This window comes from Notamacropus eugenii, chromosome 2 (assembly GCF_028372415.1).
Source record: "Notamacropus eugenii isolate mMacEug1 chromosome 2, mMacEug1.pri_v2, whole genome shotgun sequence".
Taxonomy (NCBI): domain Eukaryota; kingdom Metazoa; phylum Chordata; class Mammalia; order Diprotodontia; family Macropodidae; genus Notamacropus; species Notamacropus eugenii.
In genome coordinates, this window is record NC_092873.1 from 456,601,856 (window position 1) to 456,623,945 (window position 22,090).

Here is a 22,090-nt window from a genome sequence, read left to right on the forward strand (position 1 = left end):
CATCAGTTTGCTAAAGGAGACCCCTCAAAATACAGAAGAAAATAACACTTAAAAAATAACACTTTTTGTCAAATGGCAAAAGAAGTCCAAAAAGTCAATGAGGAAAAGAATGCTTTAAAAAGCACAATTAGTCCAATGGAAAAGGAGGCCCAAAAGCTCACTGAAGAAAGTAATTCCTTCAAAATTAGAGTGCAGCAAATAGAAACTAATGACTTTATGAGAAACCAAGAAATTATAAAACAGAACCAAAAGAATTAAAAAATAGAAGAAAAGGTGAAATATCTCATCAGAAAAAAACAGTGACATGGAAAAATGGATCTAGGAGAGATAATTTAAAAATTATTGGCCTGCATGAAAGCCATGATTTAAAAAAAAGAGCCTAGACATCCTCTTTCAAGAAATTATCAAGGAAAACTGCACTGATATTCTGAAACCAGAGAGTAAAAGGAAATTAAAAGAATCCACCAATTACCTCTTGAAAGAAATTCTAAAAGGAAATTTTTAAGGATATTGTAGCCAAAATCCAGTTACCACATGAAGGAGAAAATATTGCAAGCAGCAGGACAGAAACAATTCAACCATTGTAGAAATATAATAGGATAACACAAGATCTAGCAGCTTCTATGTTAAGGGATCAAGGTGCTTAGAATATGATATTCCAGAGGTCAGAGGAAAGAGGATTAAAATAAAGAGACACCTACCCAGAAAAACTGGGGGGAAGATAGACATTCAATGAAACAGAGTACTTTCAAGGATTCTATATCAAAAGATCAGAGCCAAAAAGAAAATCTGACATTAAAATAAAAGAATCAAGAGAAACATGAAAAACTAAACAGAAAAAAAAAAGACTTATCAAATTTGAACTGTTTACATTCATAGATGGAAAGATATTTGTAGCCCACAAGAGCTTTCTTAGTATTAGGATAGTTGGAGGAAATAGATGATGATAGATAGATAGATAGATAGATAGATAGATAGATAGATAGATAGATAGATAGATAGATAGATGATAGATAGACAGACAGACAGACAAACAGACAGACAGATGGCACAGGAGTTGAATATGAAGGGATGATATCTAAGAAATAAAATTAAGGGGTGAGAGGAATATATTAGGAAGAGAAAGGGAGAGTTAGACTGGGGTAAATTATCTCAAATAAAAGTTGCAAGAAAAAGATTTTACAAGAGAGGGAAAGAGACAGAAAATGAGAAGAAATGAGCAAACCTTACCCTCATCAAATTTAGCTTAAGGAAGGAATAACATACACACTCAACTGGGTAACTTAACCTATAGGAAAATAGGGGAAAAGAGAATAATGGAGGGATCAAAGAAGGGAGGCAGATAGGGGGGAGAGTACTCAGAAGCAAACACCTTAGAAAACGGACAGGATCAATGGAGAAAATAGATTAATTGGGGGATGGGTGGGATAGAATGGAGGGAAATACAGTTAGTCTTTTACAACATGACTTATGGAGGTATATATTACTGTACATTACTGTACATGTATAAACTATGTTGGATTGCATGCCTTCTCAGTGGGGAGAATAAGGGAGAAAATTTGGAATTCAAAGTTTTAAAAACAAATATTAAAAAATATTTTCACATGCAACTGAGAGATAAAATATACACACAATGGGGTATACAAATCTATTCTGCCCTTCAAGAAGGTAAAGGGGAAGAGAATAAGAAGGAGGTGATAAAATTGAGGGAAAACTGGGGGAAGGGGCAATCAGAAGCATGCTATGTAGATGTGAGGGGGGAAGAGAAAATTTGGAATTTAATATCTTGTGGAAATGAATGTTAAAAACTAAAAATAAATAAATAAATAAATTTAAATTAAAAAATAAAAATAATCAGCAAATTAAAAAAGAGGGGTTGAGGGGAAACTAGTACCTCTGGTGTGAGGATCATCAACATCTTTACAATTCTGCTTTCCACCTTTGGCATCCACTTGCCAAAAAACTCTTACCTGTGACTCCACAAAATTGTAGCATTTGAAGTAACCACTCCCTGACAACACGATTTTGGCAGACAAGCTAAACAATATTGATGATAGCTTAGGACTTTGAGTTGGGTAGTGTTTACCCCAAGTGTGTACACACTTTCCCAGAGGAATAGGCAGATGCAAACAATTTATTCCAATGGGCCATGAATGCAGGGGAAACAGGAACTGAGGAACATTTAGAGCTTGTCTAGGCATCAAGGAAGGCAAGATCATCCACTGAATCCTGAGCCATCATGTTCTCATGATTTGTCTTGCCACTAGACTCCAGTAAGTCTGAAATAAAGACTAAAGTCAGTGATTTCACCCAACTCCTCCTCACTTAAATCCACTTTAGGGAGAGTTAAAAGATATCCATATAATTTTACCATTTACCTGCCTTGAAGTCCTGTAGCTGTGGACAAGTGACAAAATAATACATATGGATACACTTCGAATTGTATTCTCAACCCTGAATGCAGATGGCTCTGGACAGAGGGCTGTCTCTGCACTAGACTGAAGCAACACTGGGATTTGGCACCTCCTGGGTGTCTGAACAACCTTCTTTCAGAACCACCCTGTTCACCTTCTAGAATGAGGAAAGTGTGAGAATCCAAGCCCTAAAAATGTGTCTACTTCACCTAATGTAACCTTGATCTACTTACTGTTTCAGGTGGGGCCACATCTATGATCAAAACACGTACGAAAAATATACAGAAACTTGCAAGGATTTTCTATTCACTATTAGTGCATGAAATGTGCACACGATCATGAAAAAACCACAAAATTCGGTACACATGAAAGATAAACTGTTCGTGCAATAAAACTCAGAAGTTTTATTATATTTTATTAAAATATGTATTATAATATTAAACCTGAGTAAAAGAAGATTAACAAATTAAAACCAGCCAAAGTTGCAACTGTGTATAAGACCTTTTTGCTTGTTTTTGCAGCAGTTACTATGAAGAGGAGTGCTATGAAGCCTATGTAGGTTTTGCAATCAAATCTACTCTAGCCAACAAGTGAATGACAGACTCATGAAAATTGGATTGCCACTTGCAGGAAAGTGCCACATCACCATAATTAGTGTGTATAAACCCATGAAAAACATTGTTAAGTTCAAAGAGAAAAATATGAAGACCTAAAGTCCACATCATCAATCTGCCAAAAGAGGGCAAGCTTGTAACTCTGCCTGACTTATAATGTGAGACCAAGCACAGGCTATCAGACAGGACAAGGAGTCCTTGGGAGGAATGGAGTAGGAAATGCAAATAACAACAGTTACTAGTGAAGATTCTGTATGTCTTCATTGGTCTAGCTTAAAGTCAAGATTAGAAAAGACTTAGAAAACATCTTTCATGAAATTATAAAGGAAAGCAGCCCTAATATTCTAGGACTGGAGGGTAAAATAAATGCTAAAATAATCCATTGATCACATTCTGAAGGAGATCCTAAAATGAAAACTCCTAGGAATACTATAGGCAAATTCCAGACCTCCCAGGTCAGAGAAAACATTGCAAGGAGCCAGAAAGAAATAATTTGAGTATCATGTAGCCACAATTAGAATAACACAAGATGTAAGAGCTTCTATATTAAAGGCTCAGAGGGCTTGGAATATTCTATTCTGGAGATCAAAAGATCTAGGATTACAATCAAGAATCACTTACCCAGAAACACAGAGTATAATCCTTCAGGGGGAAAATGAACCTTCAATGAGATGCAGTAATTTCAAGTATTCTTGATGAAAAGCTGAGAACAAAGTAGAAAATTTGACTGTCAAATATAAGACTCAAGAGAAGCACAAAAAGGTAAACAGGACAGGAATATCATAAGGGAATTCATAAGGGTAAACTGTTCAAAATCCTACATGGGAAGATGTTACCTGTAACTGATAAGATCATTCTAATTATTAGGTCAGTAAGAAGGACTAATGCCAGGGAGCACAACTGTGAGTTGAATATGAAGGGATGATATCTAAAAAAGTATAAAATTGAGCAGTGAGAGAGGAATACACTGGGAGAAAGGGAAAGAGAGAAGTAGAATGGGATAAATTATCTGACTTAAAAGAGGTAAGAAAATATTTTATAGTGGAGGGGAAGATGGCTGAGGCGAGAGGGGGGAGAAACTGAACCTTACTGTCTTCAGAATTGACTCAAAGCAGGAATAATGTACATACTCAACTGAGTATCTATCTTGACCTACAGGAAAGTAGGAGAAAGGTATAAGACAAAGGGTGGGGTGATAAAAGAGAGGGCAGATTTAAGGAGGTGGTGGTCAGAAACAAAACACTTTTAAGATGGGGCAGGTTAAAAGGAGAGAAAGAATAGGATAAACTGTGGGATAGTTAAGATGGAGGGACATACAATTTACAATAGTAACATGAAAAAAAATTAAAGCAAGTTTCTCTGATAAAGGCCTACATTCTCAAATATATAGAGAACTGAGTCAAATTTATAATATAAAAGCCATTCCCGAATTGATTACTGATCAAAAGATGTAAACAGTTTTCAGATGAAGTAATCAAAGCTAGCTATCGTCCTTTTAAAAAATGCTGTAACTCACTATTTGTTTGAGAAATGCACATTAAAACAATTCTGAACTGCTATCTGATACCTATAAGATTGGCTAATAGGACAGAAAAGGAACAAGAGAAATATTTGAGTTGATGTGGGGAAAATGAGACATTAATGCATTATTGGTGGAGTTGTGAACTGATTCAATGGTTCCATAGAACAATTTGGAACTATGCCCAAAGACCTGTAAAAATATACATACCTTTTGACCTAGCAGTACCATTACTAGGATCTGAATTAAAATAATCATAGAATATCAAAGTTAGAACATAACTCAAATCTAAAGCCATTAGGAGGCTATCTGCTAAGCCATCCCTAACAATTGATAACAAATTACCTTCTGGAAGTTCGTTCATCAGAGAGAATCATAGAATTAGCTGTCCCTATTTTACTCTGGCAAGGAAAATTGAATTCAGAAATGAATATGTGGTTACCAGTGTGTCATGATTTGTGGAGCCATCTTTAAATTATAAAAAAGGAAGAATTTCCTTAATTCAAAATAGTGGTTTTCAAGCAATCATAGAACCATAGGATTTGTGAATTGAGAGTGACCTCAATGGTCATTTACTGCATACTATACTTGAAAAATAATTTACTATATATGCAACTTACCCGATAAATAATGATTCAGACTTTACTCAAAGATTACCAATGAAAATGACCCAGTACATCCCAGATCATAGGCATAATGATTATTTCCATTCTTCAGCTGAAAAAACTGAGGCACCTAAGTTAGGTGACTTGCATACAGCCCCACAGCAAATGTTTTAGGTAACTTTCAAAATCTAGTCTTCCTGACAGCACAACCAGCATTCTGTCCACTATGACATTTAAATCTTCCTCCCTCCAAATCTTCCACTCTTCTCAACTTTGCTATTAGTGTCAGGAAAGTATGATCCTTCTAATCGCCTATGCTTGCAACTTAAATGTAATTCTCAACTCCTCATTCTGAATTAATACATATATCCCCATCTGTTAAATTTTGTATTTTTTTCTTCATAACATCTCTCGTGTATATTATTTTCTCAACATTCATGCAACCACAACCCTTGAACAGCCCTGTATTATCTGTTACCTCAAATATTGCAATGGCTTTCTAATTATTTGCCTTGCCTTGTGTCTCACCACCATAATTGGGACTATACTCAGCCACCTAGAGGATTTCCTAAAACAAAAGACGGATCAAGTCACCCCTTAATAAATTCCATGAGGCTGTAGAGTGTTTTCACTAACCACCTAACTGCTGACAAAGGCTGTGAAATAAAATAATCATAGAATTTCAAAGTTAGAATGTAACTCAAATGCGAACAAGATCCTCTTCTATAACATTGATATGTGGCTAACTGACTGTAAATACACTGCCAATAATGGGGAATACATTTATTCCCACACCATGCGGTATTTCTTTACACTTTGGGATAGCTCTAATTTTCAGTATTTTTTTTTCTTTTAACTAACATAGTCCCTAAATACAGGACTAAATAAAGTATAATGACTAGAATCTAAAGCAATTCTATCTGATTCCAGAGCCGTTCTAAAACACTTTTTTTCCTACCAGTCTGTGATAGCTGTAATGCCTTTAATCCCAGATTTCTGTCATATTTCACTGTATAAAATATGTATTTATTATTTTTACTAATGTGTAATTGTTTTTGCCTATGATTTTGTTCAATTAAAACATTTTTGGGCCATTAAAATCCTTATAATTGCAAGAATCTTAAATAGATATCACTAATATTTTCTTTGCTCACTATTATTCTCCATGAGACAGGATTAATTTGAGTTTTATTCACTTGGCAGTTATACAGTTATGTATTGTCTTGTAAAAAGATACAAAGAGTGAAAGAAATAATTCTTCACTGAAAGAGAAAATAGGAAGTATGACTGTTGACAAGATAAAGATAAGAGTTTCTAGAGTATTTACTCAGTGCAGGAGATAAAGGTAATTTTTCTGTGATGAAAATGATTAAATCATGTTATACAGTTACTCAAATCTTATTCACTTCTGCTACTAGTGATTATATGTTTGTTGTTTTGAGAGTTATAGTCTCTCTGTGTCTGTGTATATGTGTTTGTGTGTGTGTACATATATGGTGTGTGTATGTATATAGATATGCATGTATATATACATATATTATGTATGTATGCAAAATTTTCTTTTTTTTAGTTTTAATTAATATCTAACATTCCTTAATAAGTACTGGACTTGAGCTTCATGACTGCTGTGTAATGTTTTTGCCCACATTTGAGGAGTAAAAAAAAGATATGATAGCTCCAATGCCTTGACAATAGCTGTAGCTAAGCTATTTAAAGATTGGCCAGTCCAATAATTAAAATGTTTGACCTCTATATTCAGCAATGTTTTTCTGCACTATATGAAAACTGGATAATTTTTCCACTTTTTTTGTAGTTGTGGAATAAGTGTGAAAGAAATTTGTTGGAGGGATATTTGATAAAATACAACTTATTCATGAGAAAAAATAGCTCTTTATATTAAAGCAACATTATTCCATGTGGTCATTTTCAAAATGGGAAATGGTGAAGACTATATACTCAGACTCATTTTGATCATAACATTCTTTCATTATTTTTGCCTAAAATCCATTACCTCCTTTTCAGAGTTAATTGAATCATCAGTATGCTATGGCAGCCAAGAAAATACAGACAACCCACATACTAGTATGGCAAATGCTCTTAAGTTCATTCCATCTATAAATTAGTTGAAGGAGGTAGAGATGTTTAAATCAGAAAGAGATGATTGTTTTCTTTGGGGGATGGTGTGTGATGGTAATGATAATACTCCTCAATAATTTGGAAGATTCTCACCTCAAAAGAGAATTAGATTTGTTATACTTAATCTAAAAGGGAAGAACTCAAAGTAATTAATGGAAGTTGCAAGGAGGCAAATTTATATTTTATGTGACCTAAATTTTTATAACAAATGGAGCTGCGAAAAGTGGAATGGAGAATCTCAGAAGAAAGTGAGTTCTCCATAACTAAGAGTTGCAAAGCAAAATCTGGTTGATTACTTGTCAGATGTCTTGGACAGAAAATCACTTTTATGAGTTAGGCTGGATAGACCCTGACATTTCTTCCTGCCCTGAAATTTTAATGTATTCTAAGCATTTATTAAAGATCTAAACAAGTCTCTTCTTTTTTCTCTCTTAGTATTTATTTTTAGTTTTCAACATTTACTTTTATAAGATATTGATTTCTAAATATTCTCCAACCCTTCTCCAAAATGGCATGTAATCTGACACAGGCCATATATGTACAATCATATTAAACACATTTCCACATTAGTCATGTTGTAAAGAAGAATTTGAACCAAAGAGAAAATCACCAGAAAGAAGAAACAACAGAAAAGAAAAAATAGTGTGTTTTTCATCTGCATTCACATTCCAGAGTTCTTTCTCTAGATGTGGATAGCATTTTCAATCATGAGCCTTTCAGAATTGTCTTAGATCCTTGCATTTCTGAGAAGAGTGAAATTTATCAAAATTCATCATTATACAATGTTACTATTGCTGTGTACAACGTTCTCCGGGTTCTCTTTACTTCACACAACATCAATTCATGCAAACCTTCCCAGGTTTTTGGAAGTTCTCCTGCTCATCACTTCTAGAATAATAGTATTCCATTACATTCATATACCTCAAATTGTTCAGCCATTCCCTAATTGTTTGGTCTCCCCTCAATCAATTCTGTTTTGTCATGTTAGCCAATCTGATAGGTGTACCTCAGAGTCGTTTTAGGTTGCATTTCTCTGATCATTAGTGAATTAGAGCATTTCTAGCTTTAATTTCTTCATCTGAAAAGTGCCTGTTCATTCAAAAATACTTATAGCAGCCCTTTTAGAGGGGGAAAGAATTGGGAATTTCTGGTATGCTCATCAATTGGGAAATGACTGAACAATTGTAGCTTATCAATGTGATGGAATACAATTGTGCTATAAGCAATGATGAAGGGGCAGATTTCAGAAAAAAAAATGCCCGGAAAGATTTACTTGAACTAGCACTAAGTGAAGTGAGCAGAACCAGGAGAACATTGTACACATTAACAGCAACATTGCAAACCTAGTTACCACAATGTCATGATTTTCTTCAGCTTTCTTGATGAGCTAATAAGTGGAAATGAAGACAGCGGATGGTGGGAATAATCTAAGTCTGAGTTTGGACATGAGATCTAAGGGATAAAAAAGTGTCAATGGACTCCATGCTCCAAGGAATTGTTTCACCAAGGTAAAAGGAAAAGAATATAGCCAGTGTAGCAATTATAATCTAGAAAAGGACAGTGAAAGAATTAAAAATAATGGTGAGGACTAAGAATAGAGTTTGGAGCTGAAATACAGGGAGAGAGGAGGAAAAATGATTGATTATGATCAAATAAAGAAATTCCAGAGTTTTCAAACATGGATGTACTTGGTGGTGCGAGACAAAGAATATGACCATTTCTATGTGAATGTCTTGTGGGACAGAGAATCAGGTAATGTGAATTGGACATGGTTAGGTATTTAGAGATTAGTATTTTTGAAGGAATAACAATATACAAGGTGAACTCTCCTATTGAGAGGGCAAGGGGTGTAGCATAGAGAAAAGGCAATTAAGAAAAAAATATGCCAAACATTGAGTTAATTGAGAAAGGAAAGCTTATTCAAGAGGGTGTATAGGAAGGACTGAGTCATTCTACAGTGGCATGTTGGCATGGTTGTGTTGATGCAGTCATGAATAAAAGATTGGTTAAGAGAGACCAAAAATGAAGATTGAAGAATAGAAGCCTGGGATTCATAATCACTGGAAAAGAACGGGTATGATAGAGTGGAATTATGTTAAGGACTGAGTTTAGGTGTGTTAGTTTGAAATTGTCTTGGATTGTTGTATTTCTGAAAACAGCTAAGTCTATCATAGTTAATCAATGCACAATGCTTAATTAATTAAATTGTGGTAGACAAATAAGAGGAAAGGGTCCAAAAATATATTTTAATCCTGATTTTGTCAATAGCTCATGATTTAACTCTCTTGGTTTGTGTTAGTAGTTCTGATATTGGCAAGATAAAAAATTTGCTGCTGGAAAAAACATTGGAGAGTACTTAACCTACTTTCTTCTTCTTTTTATTTATTTGTTTGCTTGTTTGTTTTTAGATTACAACATTCATTTCCACAAAAATTTGAATTCCAATTTTTCTACCCATCTTTCTCCTCCCCCCAGCTCATAACACTTTGCATTCTGGTTACCCCTTCCCTCAATGTGCCCTCTCTTCTGTCACATCCCACTCTTTCCTTATCCCCATCTTCTCATTTTTCTTGTAGGGCAAGATAGATTTCTATATCCTCTTACCTGTATTTCTTATTTCCCAGTTATATTCAATAACAATTCTCAACATTCATTTCTAATACTTTGAAATCCAACTTCTCTCCCTTCTTTCCCTCCCCACTCATTCCCACTGAGAAGGCAAGCAATACAATACAGGCTATATATGTGTGGTTTTGCAAAATACTTCCATAATAGTCATGTTGTATAAGACTAACTATATTTCCCTCCATCCAACCCTGTCCTACTTTTATTCTATTCTCTCATTTGACCTTGCTCCTTCCCAAAAGTGTTTACTTCTAGTTACACCCTTCCCCCATTTGCCTTCCCTTCTATCATCCCCCTCATTCCACTTGACCCTTCTCCCCTACTTTCCTGTAGTGTAAGATAGATTTAGTGAGCATGTTATTCCCTCCTTAAACTGTAAATGAAGACAGTATGCTTCATTTTTTCCCTCTCACCTCCTCCCTTTTCTCCTCCATTGAAAAAAGACATTTCTTATCTCTTTTATGAGGGATAATTTGCCCCATTCCATGTCTCCCTTTCTTCTTTCAATATATTCCTATCTCACCCCTAAATTTTAGTTTTTTTATGGATACCATCCCTTCTGATTCAACTCAACCTGTGCTCTCTCTATGTGAGTGAGTGTGTGTGTGTGTGTGTGTGTGTATGTAATCCCTCCACCTATGCAAGTACTGAGAAAAGTCTCAAGAATTACAAATATCATCTTTCCATGTAGGAATATAAACAGTTCAGCTTTAGAAAGTCCTTTATGATATCTCTTTCCTGTTTACCTTTTCATGTTTCTCTTGTTTCCTGTGTTTGAAAGTCAGATTTTTTCTTCAGTTCTTTTCATCAAGAATGCTTGAAAGTCCTCTATATCATTGAATGACCACTTTTTCCCTTGAAGTATTATATTCAGTTTTGCTGGATCAGTGATTCTTGGTTTTAATCCCAGTTCCTTTGACTTCTGGAATATCCTAATCCAAGCCCTTTGATCCCTTAATGTAGAAGCTGCCAGATCCTGTGTTATCCTGACTGTATTTCCACAATTCTCAAAATATTTCTTTCTAGCTGCTTGCAATATTTTCTTCTTGACCTGGTAACTCTGAAATTTGGCCACATTATTCCTAGGAGTTTCTCTTTTTGAGTCTCTTTCAGGAGGTAGTTGGTGGATTCTTTCAATATTTATTTTGCCCTCTGGCTCTGGAATATCAGGGTAGTTTTCCTTGATAATTTCATGAAACATAACGTCTAGGCTCTTTTTTGAACATGGCTTTCAGGTAGTCCCATAACTTTTAAATTGTTTTCCCTGGCTCTATTTTCCAGGTCAGTTGTTTTTCCAATGAGATATTTCACATTATCTTCTATTTTTTCATTCTTTTGGTTTTGTTTTGTAATTTCTTGGTTTATCATATAGTCATTAGCTTCCCTGAGCTCCACTCTCATTTTTAAAGAACTGTTTTGTTCAGTGAGCTTTTGAACCTCCTTTTCCATTTGGCTAATTCTGCTTTTTAAAGTCTTCTTCTCCTCATTGGCTTTTTGGACCTCTTTTTCCAGTTGAGTTAACCTATTTTTAAAGGTGTTATTTTCTTCATCACTTTTTGGGTCTTCTTTAGCAAGCTGTTGACCAGCTTTTCAAGCTCTTCCATGGCCTGAGCCCACTGCATATTCATTTTTGGGATACTGAATGCAGAAGCCTTGACTTCCTCTGACATTATGCATTGTTCTTTCTCATCTAAAAGAATGGAAGGAAATACCTGTTCACCAAGAAAGAAACCTTCTATGATCTTTTAAAAGTTTTTTTGGTTTTTTTCCCCTTTTTTGGGCATTTTCCCCAACCAGATAGACTTGATTTCTGAATCCTTTGTCAAGAGGAGGGTCCTACTGCTCCTCCTCACCCCAGGTTTGTGCTCAGGGCTGAGATTCAGATCAGCTGCTCAGGGACTTTAAGGGACTTTAAGCTGAGCAGCTCCCACAATGGAAGCTGCAGGCAGACTGGGCCACTGCCATGCAGAGCTACTGCCCTACTGCTGCTGCTGCTGCCACCACTGCCTGGAGCTCATTGTGGGGTGGGGGGGGGAACCCTGCTCCCCTCTCACTCAGTTGTGAAAGCCCTCTTATTGACCTTTGAAGCTTTCTTTGGTGTTTGTGTGTTGAGGGATCTGAGACCTTCCCTGCTGGGGATTCTGGCCTGGAGGCCTGTTGTGGTTATGTTCTTCCTGGTGCTGTACCTCCAGGGCTGGGCTCTGCTTCACAGCATCCTCTGGAATAGACCTTTCCTGTCAGCCTTCCGGGTTACCTTTGGCTGGACATCTTTTTCACTCTGTCGTTCTGTGGCTTCTGCCACTGTAGAATTTGTTGAGAGTCATTTTTGACAGGTATTTTATGGGCTGTGGGGGAAGAGCTATAGTATGTGCATCTTTCTACTCGACCTTCTTGGCTCTACCTACCTTCTTTTTAATAATGAGGACCTCAGGCACTGAGAAGTGAAGGAATTTTTTCTCAAGCTAGGCACATGTCATGGAACTTTAAAAAATTTGTGTATGCAGATAAAACTTTGTTTAATTGTGCTAAACTTAATTCTGGTCAACTGTCTCAGAAATGTAAAGCAATGGACATGAAGGTAATGTGAGCATGCTAATTACTTATAGGAAAGCCATCGCTGCTACTGACTAAGGAGCTTTGAAATGCCTGCCTACTCTCTGGCATGTGAATAGCATTTCACATAACAATGAATCAGCTTATTACAATTAGAGTAGCAAGTAGAGGAAGATTCTGTTTTATTCAGTTGGAAAATCAAGTGTGTGTTGCTTCCATTTTTTTCCCCTTCCTGGAACCTAATGCTAGAGAATTTCCTTTTTAATGGTAGAAAAAATTTTCCTAAATAAACTTAAAAATTGGGTTATTTAAGCACCTCAAACAAGTTTTCAACATATAAAATAGCCAGTTGTAATTTTGCAAAATGGTGCCTATTTATGTTACATGCAAAATATATAAATTCTCCCTCCTCCAACTATTTTTTTCATGAGATATGCACAAGAGCTTAGCTTTAAGGATGTTTTCTAAAGTATAAACTCCATATGATTTAAATGCTCCTGAAGCAAATTGTGTTTTTTATTTTTACTGTTTAAATTCTAAATGAAGTAATAAAATGGGGGTACTATTTCGTTCATCTTAACAGAGTCTTTAGTGATATACATTTCTTGCTTTCCCCTTTAAAATAATATTTTTGTGAGTACATGTTCAGTTCTTACATCTAGGTTGAGTTCTAGTTTAGAATATAGAACAGCATAGTTTCTACTCATTTCCAAATCACTCCTCTAAATCTCAACTGCATCAGACTTTCTCCAAAAGTCTCGAGTGTCTTTTTGCATTTGATATTCTTTTTGAGGCAGCATTGAAATGGGGAAAAGCCTCTTTAGGTTCCAAAACATCTGTTCTTCACAGCATCTCATGATTTGGTGACATCCAAGTCAATAAAACATTTTTCTTTCCCAAATCTTGTCGTTATATTTTTGTAATTAAAAAGGGGTGACTTGGCAACAATATCAGCAGTAAGAAAGAGGAAGTTTGCTTTTTTTTTAATCACTGATTTAAAAAATAGATTTGAAAGTTGGGAGAAGTCAGTAAATAAGATATGGTGGTCATTGTTTTCTCCTATGATGCAAAATTACAAAGAGCTATTACAGTGTCAAATCATTTGATTTACTTTAAAAATCTCCTTAGGGAATATTTTGCTTTGATTCAATGAAACCATATATGAATACATTGGTGGCTAGTTTTCCTTTATAGTAGGGGAAAACACTGGACTTATAATCAAGAAATCTATATTCAAATGTTAGCTCTGCCACTTATTTCCCATATGTTTGTGGGCAAGTTATTTATTCTGGAAGCCTGCCTACTTAACCATGGTTAGCAATATCTTGATTTTCAGCTGATAACAAAGTATCTTCTTTTTAGCTATTTAGAATTAGAGAATAACATTCCTCTCTCCCCGTCTCTAGCAAGATTAATAGCTGTACCCCAATAAGTGATGATGCATATCATTAAAGAGATAGTGTTCTATTCCCCGAAAGTCAAGGTTCCATTGATTCAAAATATTCTTGAGACATGAAAAGGGGGTCATGTTGTGGTTTTCAGAACGCAGATTTCAGAAGCTAAAGGTTATCTCCAAACATGTTGAGAGCTGTGAATCTGATACAACAAGAAGTAACATGGATGGAGAGATTTTATATAGCCAGGCTAGAATTAATAGCAAGCCCTTAAATGCATATTATCTTCCAGAGATTGGTATCTTGAATACTTTTTTTTTTGCTAGTGGGGGCAAAAGATGATAGATTTAGAATGAGAAGGAACCTTAGGAGTCAAGGTCATCTCATCTAATGACTTTATTTTATAGACAAGGAATTTGGGGAGCAGAACAAAAGACTGATTTACTCCATCACCTAGATAATTGGCAGCAAAAACAGTATTCCTTGCCCAGTTTTCTGACTAGAAATATACAGCAAAACGTTGCCTTTTCTGTTCTTTTACATTTCGGCTCACTTCACATCTCCTCTTTTCATCATTTTGGAGGGAAATCACTTTCTTTTTGTTGTTTCCTTATCACTTTTCCTGGAAGAATGAGCAGCAGAAAGCTGCATCCTATGAAAGAGTTCATTGGCAGTTCAGAGATGGGCAGATATGTTGCACTCAGTCTGTCCAGTAGAGGATATGTCACTCTATTTTTTTCCTGTCTCTCCCTTTCCCTCTTTGCAATCTTCGTTTCCATAGACCTTTCATCCCATTTTTGTTCTCCTTTCTTTGTATATGGGGAAATCACAGATTAGGTCCAAGTAGGTCAACGTAAGGTCCTGTGATCAGATTCAGAACTGGAAAGACTTTGGCTATTATTGTATTATTATTACTATTACAACAACAACTACTACTACTGTTGTTATTGTTGTTACAAATGAAACAACTGAGGGCTGGAGACATGAAACAACTTGATCAAGTTTACACAGTTAGGAGCAGTAGTGCATGATTTCAACTTAAGTCCTTTGCCTCCAAATCTAGAGTTCTTTCCACTCCCTCAGTTTTCCCTTGAGAAATGTTTGTAAGCCTTGTATTTCCAGTTTATAGAAGTTATTTTTGATAGATTTGTGTTATGAGGAGTTACCCTAAAATTAACATAATTCGTCCAACATTTTTTTGCATTGTAGCAGTTAGGTGACCCAATGGATAGAACAGTGAGCCTTGTGCCAGGAAGACCTAAGTTCTAATTCAGCCTCAGATACTTATCACTGGGCAAGTGACTTAATCTTTGTCTCAATTTTCTTACCTCTAAGATGAGGGTAATAATAGCACTTAACCTCATAGGCTTGTGAGGATCAAAGCTAATACTTATAAAATCCTTAGCAGAGTCCCTGGAACATAGAAGACACTATATAAATGCTAGCTACTATTATATCATTATCCTTTGAATTTTCTTCTGGTTTAGAGTTGTTAACATACCATGTCTACTTCTGAGTATGCATGTAATAATTAATCTTTTTACACATAAGCCTTCTAAAACTTAATTTACTCATTGATCATATTAGAATAATAAAAAAAATATATTACTACCTCAGAGATTCTACAGGAAAAGTGCTTTTAAATTTTTAGTATTATAAAAGTGTGAGCTATTAATAATTACTTTAGAACCAGAACTTATTATTACTGGTTTTGCCTGCATTTCCTGTTTCAATACAAAAATATTTTTACTGCAACCTAGAAACAAAATATTTTGTAAACAAAACAACATATTTCTTCTCAAAAGAGATGTCCTCATAGATACTGTGGAAGGAAACACTACCACTGTGATATGTTCTTGCCACAATTATGAATATTTATCATAAGACATGGTCCTAGATTTCAAATAGATCCCAAGGTAATAAATGAGGTGGTCCTGAAACAGACTTTATTTCCTTATATACAATATGAAGTAGGGTTACATTTCATAAGGTCTTTGTAAAGTAACTTTACTTATGCAAATTATTAAAAATTACTATTTTTAAATATCCCAATATGGAAAAACAATATGACAGAAAGCAGGTGTACAGGCTGCAGAAATGGAAAGAGACATATGGAGAAGCAAGCACTTACAACTAGACAACAGTTTAAAGTTATCTAGGCATTAAGTATAGAAAGTCTGATTGGTATCCCATTTGTCACACCACTTTCTACAAATTAATGGGCTGTTATTTTCTCTTTCTCTCTTTGCTTTATTGTCTCATCAATATTTGCATATATTCATTTAAGAATACAAAGTTGTCAAAAAAATTAAGCATAAGTGATCTAAATAGTCATGGAAAATTGCATGGCCACCAAGAGTAAGTCGTATCACATTACTAATGATACCTTGTATATAAGAAGGGATTGTCAAAGGCATGTATAACTCTAAAGGGTGGTCATCTAGGTATATAACAAGAATGGAGAGGTCAAGTACTCCACTGATATAACCTTAAGCTTTTAAAGTAACCAGAAAAATGTCACTGGAGCTATTTATCCTGTACATCTGGTGCATCCCCTCTAGAAAATTTTCTAACATATATAAGAAGCCATGTGCATGTGCAGTCTCCATTGTATCTAAATATGAGACCTTCAAATTATTGCCATGATATTCGCAGAATCTTAGTAAAAAAAAATAAATAGGTGTGGCATTAGGCTATTTAAGAAGAACTTATCATCAAAGAATCACCCCAAACCTGAAATCTTTAATCCAAGCTAATGCAATAGTAACAGAATACAAGATACATAGATGAAGGACAAAGCCATTCATGTCTCCCCTTCTTCCAGATAAGTTTGTTTATATCAGCAAATTATTTTAGGAATTCCAAAGATGGAGCCACAGAGGATACCTTTTGCCTGAGCTATCTCTCATAGACAACAAATGTTTTACAAATGCATTGGCACCACTGTGTGAATTGGGGGAGGTGGAAGTGAGAAGCAAAACACTTTTGAGGATGGAAGGGCAAAAGGAGAGAGAATAGAAAAAATGGGGGGTATAGGATAGAGGGAAATACAAAGTTAGTAATCACAAATGTGAAAAAGGAAAGTATTACAAGTTTATCTGATAAATGTCTTATTTCTCATGTATATGCGTAAAAGAGTCAAATTTATAAAAATAAGAGTGACTCCTCAATTTACAAATGGTCAAAGGATATGAACAAGATGTTTTTAGAAAACATAATTAAAGCTATCAAAAATCATATAAAACTTCAATCACTATTGATGAGAAAAAAAGTAAATTAAAACAACTTTGAGGTACCACCTCCCCAACTATCCATGCAGCTAATAGGACAGACAAGGAAAATGACAAATATTGGAGTAGATGTGGAAGTATTGAGACACTAACGCATTGTTGGTGGAATTGTGATCCTGTAGAGCAATTTGGAACTATGCAAAAAGGTCTATAAAACTATACATAACCTTTAATCTTACAGTACCATGACTAGGTCTGTATTCCAAAGAGATAAAAAAGAAAAAAGAACATATATGTACAAAAATATTCATACCAGCTGTTTTAGAGGTAGCAAAGAATTGACAATTGTGGGAATGCCCATCTATTGGTACATGTCTGAACTGGTGGTGATATAAAGTGGTGAGAACACTACTGTGCTGTTTTAAAAAAAAATGACAAGCAGTATATATATTCAAAAAACCTGAAAAGACTTAGGTGAATTGATGCAAAGTGAAATGAGCAGAACCAGGAGAATATTTTACACAGTACTTGTGAATAATTTAGCTACTCTGATCAATGAAGTAATCTAATACAATTCCAAAGAATTTATGATTACAAATACTATTGACCTTCAGATAAAGAACAAATGGACTCTGAATGCAGATGAAAGCATACTTTTTTTAAGTTTAAAAAAAGTTGGTCTGTGCTTTTTTCAGTAAATAGTTAATAGGGAAATATGTTTTGTATGACTGCACATGTGTAATCTATATCAAACTGCTTGACTTCTCAATGTGGGGATGTAGGGATGAAAGACAGAAGAAAATTTGGAACTTAAATTTTTCATAAACACATTTTAAAAATTGTTCTTACATGCAATGGATAAAAATATTAAATAAATATTTTTTAAATTAAGAAGAAAGAGGTCAGAAGACTTTCAAAATAGGCAATCAAGGTGGCTATTTAAACAGTGAGAATGATGCAAATGAGAGATATTGCAATGGAATATTTTGGAACTGATAAATGAAGCAAATGGTAAAATGAAAGGCTAACAATAAGTTTTCAAATATTGCCAAAGTGATGAATAGGGATATCAAAAATTTTATGATTACAAGGAAGAGTAACAAAATGTATAGAATGGCACTCAAAGTATGTACTAGGAATTTAATAGCTGTTTAGTGAAGTAGAACAGTGCTTGGCTTGGTGGCAGGAGAATGTGAGTTTATATCAAAACTGAGATACTTATGTAGCACTAGAGAAGTCACTTAACCTATGTTGGAATCAGTTTCCTCACATGTAAAGTGGATAATGGAGCACCTTTTTATAGGTTTGTTGTAAGTTTCAAATAAAATGACTTATTAATAAACTTTTATTAATTACCTATTGTGTGCCAGGTGCTGTGCCAAGAAATATAAGAACAAATTGCTCTCTCTCTCTCTCTCTCTCTGTATATATATATATATATATATATATAATATATTTATTTATATACATATGTTTGTGTTTATATACATATATACACATATATACACACATGTATATATGTATACTATTTATATGTATATATAAAATGTGTAATGTGAAATATGTTTGTGTATATACATATATAATATTGTATACATATATAATAGATTATACATATATGTGTGTGTTTATATGTGATTATATATATATGTGTGTATGTGTGTGTATATACCCTTATCCTTGCTATCATTATTATTATTATAATTATTACTATATACCTAAACATGTTTATATTATTCAGTAAATTTCACATCAAACTTCCTTTCATATGAGCTACCTTCATGGATTAATAATGTTTACTCAATGAAGGATGACTTCAAATCTCATTATAAGAAATTTGCATCAATAGAAAAGTAGTACTATATATTTCTATAATAATAATAATAATAATAATAATAATAATAATAATAATAATAAAAATGCACCGGTGATTAAGGCTAATTGTTTGCTGAATTTTCCCCATATCACCACAATTTTAAAGAGTAAGTACTTACTGTAAAAACAATGTCTTTATTCTGCTTTACATTTCTCATGAAAAATGCTGCACATTGATTCCAAGAGGGCTTAAAGAAGACACAAACGAAAGCTCATCATTTTAAAACAAAGTGTTAGAATAAAACGGGCATGGATCATTTGAGAGAACATCAGAGGTTATTTCCTTTTTCAAAGGTATTTTATAAATGATCACAAAACTGATGTAATGGTTATATTTAAAAGTTAGGAAGAATTATAATGCAAAGCAATTAAAATAACCAAATGTGACCTTATGACTAAAACACTCAAAAGTGGGCAAAAGAACAGTTGCCTCCAAGTATTGTAAAAGAAAATTTAACAACTCACTGAACTTCTGTGCCTCAGTTGACTATTTTATACAAAAAACTGGTTTATATGATTGCTAATGTGATTTCCATGACAACGATTTTATGTCTTTGTTAAAATAGTTTGTGTAGAATAAATTGATATGCAATAATTTACATATAATCAGACTAACCTTCAATGGAGAAAGACTTAGGGAAGGGAAGCCACTAGAAAGTTATTACAATAGTGAAATGTGAGATTCTGAGGATTTATATCAGGATGGTTGTAACGTAGCAGGATAAAAGAGGGAAGGTATTTGAATTATAATGGCAGAAATGCCAGGACTTGGCACCTAATTTGTTGGAGAGATGGTGATAGAAGAGAAAAAGAAGTTTAGAATAATACTGAATTTACGAGTTTGGCTGACTGAGAGAATGATGGTATCCTCCACAATAATAGGAATTTGAGGAAAAAGGGGATAGTGTTTTGGGGGGAAATAAGTACAGTTTCAGACATGTTGAGTTTACAATATTTGTGGATCATCCAATTCAAGATGTTCAAAAGGCAATGAGAGATGTAACAATGAAGTCAACAGGGAACTTAAATCTAGTCAAAATCATCTGAAAATTATTCACATAAAAATGGGAATTGAATCTGAGGGACCTGATGAGGTTATCAAAGGAAATAATATGGTGAAAGAAGAAGAAGAAAAAGGCCCAGGACAAAGCTGTGGGGGACATTCCCATATGAATGGGACGTGGGTAAAGATAAAGCAAAGGAAACTGAGAAAAAAATGGTGAGAGAGGTAGAATAAACTGGAAGCATCATTTTCACAGAAACTAGAAGGAAGAGAACTTGAAGAGCAAGGGTGAGAGTGTCAAAAGCTGTAGAGATGTGAATAAGAGAGCTGAGCATTGAGACAGGGTCATTTGTTTTGGCAAATAAGAGATTGTTAATAACTTCAGAGAGAACAATTTTGCTCATACAATGAGAGTGAAACCCAGATTTCAGAAACATAAGAGAATGAGAAAAAATGTAGACACATATTATAGATACACTTATCAAGAAGTTTAGCCATAAAAGGCATGAAAGCTATAAAGACAGTAGCAAGTGTGGATGGCTAGATAAAAGAGGATTTATTTGAGGGTCAAGAAAACATGGGCATATGTTTAGGTAGTAAGGGAGCTTAGTAGGGAACAGACATTGATGTTAAATGAGAATGGAGATGATAAAAAGGGTAATCCCTAGATAAGATAGAATGAAATGGGATCACTAGATCTATGATCCCTTTTTATTTTTAGTTTTTTTACTGATATATGCCCCTGTGAATTCATCAGGAGGGTGGAACTCCCAAATCCTTTATATAATTTCCTTCCTCTCATGCATATCAACAGCATGGGGCACTGAGAAGTTACTTATCCAAGGTGAAATAGTTGCCATGGGTTAGTGACAAAATTTGAACCTGTCTTCCTAACTTCATGAGTGGCATTCTTGCCAATACAACACTTTGTGCTGTCTCATCTATTATTTAATAGTAGAAATAAGTGATGAAATTATATTAAACTAAAATAAGCACACATATGAATACACACATACTAGAGTGGGTATATCTGTCTGTGCATTCAATAAAACAATTATATTAAATATGCATATACTACACATAGAAACTGATATACATGGAGGCACATACATTAATATGCATTGTGTATATATACAATATGTGCATTTGTTTACATGTGTATATATGCATGTATATATGTGCATGTAGATACATACTGACATATATACATACCATTTATGTATAATACATGTGTATATATGTAATATAATGTATATGCATAATGTGTAATACACATTATGTATGGTGAAAAATATAAATTGCTTTCTATATATAAACAGATATCTCTCAATTTAGAGATATTTCTATATATGTGTGTCTACTTGTATCTGCCTATATCTATCTATTGAAAGAGAGAGAGAGAGAGAGAGAGAGCACAGTTTAAATTTATCACATTTTTGTGTTTTCCTGCAGATTATAATGACCAGGACCTATTAAAAATAATCACTTATACTACCTTCTTCTTTCCAAAGATAAATAGATAACACGTGCTTTCTTTTTAAAGTAACTTTTAATCTTGAAGTTTTCAAATCTTGAGGCTAACAAAAGTCAGTTTGCATTTAACTATGTCAAAAAAATTGAAACATAGATTTGCCGTTACACTTAGCATAGAGATACCTTCTATTCCAAAGGTAAAGATGCTTACCAAATGTCTTTCTCTGCTCTCAGGTGCAAATATTTATGCCTGTAGAACAAGATTATAAAATGAGAAAGGGGGCGGAGCCAAGATGGCGAAGTAGAAAGACGCACATACACATAGCTCCGAACTCACAAACCACAGAATGGCTAGAGGGGACCAACCCAGGGCGAATTCTGCACCCAGAGACCATGGAATATTGGAGCGAGGGAGATTTCTGTTCTGGAGAGACCTGCAAACCTCTCGCGGGGGGTCCTTCCCGCCGTGGACTGGGCACCGGGACGGGGAGCAGAGGGCAGCCCTGCCCCGGCCATGACACCATGAGGAAAAGATTCGAGAGGGCTACGGGGACGGGATCTCCAGCGGCCACGCGGGTCCCCCCACCCACAGAGGGACCTGCAAACCTCTCACAAAAGGTCTGTCGCGATGCAGGCGCGGAGCCCAGCC